The sequence below is a fragment of the Austrofundulus limnaeus genome, unplaced genomic scaffold, assembly GCF_001266775.1.
Source record: "Austrofundulus limnaeus strain Quisiro unplaced genomic scaffold, Austrofundulus_limnaeus-1.0 Scaffold1118, whole genome shotgun sequence".
NCBI classification, from domain to species: Eukaryota; Metazoa; Chordata; class Actinopteri; order Cyprinodontiformes; family Rivulidae; genus Austrofundulus; species Austrofundulus limnaeus.
In genome coordinates, this window is record NW_013953520.1 from 18797 (window position 1) to 20476 (window position 1680).

Below are 1680 nucleotides of genomic sequence, written 5' to 3' on the forward strand. Positions count from 1 at the left end.
CCTCTAGTAATATATTTACTGAGAAAAATGTTGACGTGTTCAATACTTATTTTACCCGCTGTATTTTTTAGTTGTAAACTTTATTCATTTCATAAAACAAAATTTTATGTACAATAAAAAATACAAATAACATGAAATGAAAGGTGGCAGAGAGAAGAAAGAATCTTATAATATCTGCCCCTTTTTCTCTAGTATAGATTCAAACAATAAGGATCTTCAGTTAAAACAAAACACAACAAAACATTGAAACTTTCCAAAATCAACAAAATGAATGTCTTCATACTAAATACATTTCATATTCATTTAACAGTCCAGTCTTTATCATTCTCTTAAATAAGCATAAGGATGTGGCACTTTTAACAAAAGCTTCTAAATTATTCCACAGCCTCACTCATTGYATTGAGCTGCACCATTCTTTCAAAATGTTCTAAATTTAAGTTTCATGAACACCTCGATTCCTTTTAGATTATAACAGCTCTCTCTCTTTGTAAAATTTATCTGAACATTTAAAGCTAATGCATTTCGGTGTGCTTTATACATAACTAACAAAATGTTATAATCAATCAAATCATAGAATATCGATAATTTCAGTTTACAAAATAATAAATTAGAGGGATAAAGAGAATTTTTTCGAGTGATAACTCTCACAGCCCTTTTTTTGCAAAATAAAAACAGGATGTGTAATAGTCTTACATGCTTTTCCCCATACCTCAACACAATAGACCAGGTGTGGAACAATTGAGTTATATAACATATACAGAGCTTTATCATTAAACAAGTCCATTACTTTGTGAAGCAATGCAATAGATTTTGCTAGTTTTATTCTTAAATTATTTATATGAGGTTTCCATGTCAGTTTCTCGTCAATAACATCCAAAAACCTCACCTCACTGACTCTACTAATCTCTACACCACCAACTCTGAATGGAATGTCACCAGTTCTTTGTCTCTTTGTAAATATCATATAATTAGTTTTGTCCAAATTTAATGATAATTTATTGAGTTTAAACCAGTTTTGTATTTTCACAAATTCTGCTTGCATTTTCTCTAATAATCGTTCTAGTTGCATCATCAGCAAACAAAAGACATTTAAATAATCCTGACACATTGACCAAGTCATTCACATATACTGTAGGACAAACAGTTTTGGTCCAAGTGTAGAACCCTGTGGAACTCCACAGGTGATTTCATAGAGTTCAGATCTTACATCATGTACTTGTACAAACTGTTTCCTATTTTCCAAATAACTAGATATCCACTGTAATGCTGGTCCTCTAATCCCATATTTATTTAGTTTTTCAAGGAGAATGCTGTGGTCAATCATGTTGAAAGCTTTCTTTAAACCAACATAAAAACTGGTGCAATATTGTTTTTGATAAATAGCATTTGTTATTTGTTCTATCAGTTCCATGAGAGCCATTGAAGTAGAGTTATTGGCTCTAAAACCATATTAACTGTTACTTAAGATATTACTTTTAATGATGAATTGATCTAATCTGATCACAAATAACTTCTCCAAGATTTTTGAGAATTGTGGTAATAAGCATATTGGTCTGTAATTACTAAATATACATTTCTCACCATTTTTATAAATAGAAATTACCTTGGCAATTTTCATATTGTTAGGAAATGTAAAAAGATAAATTCCATATATACGTAAAGGGCTTCACAACGTAGGAC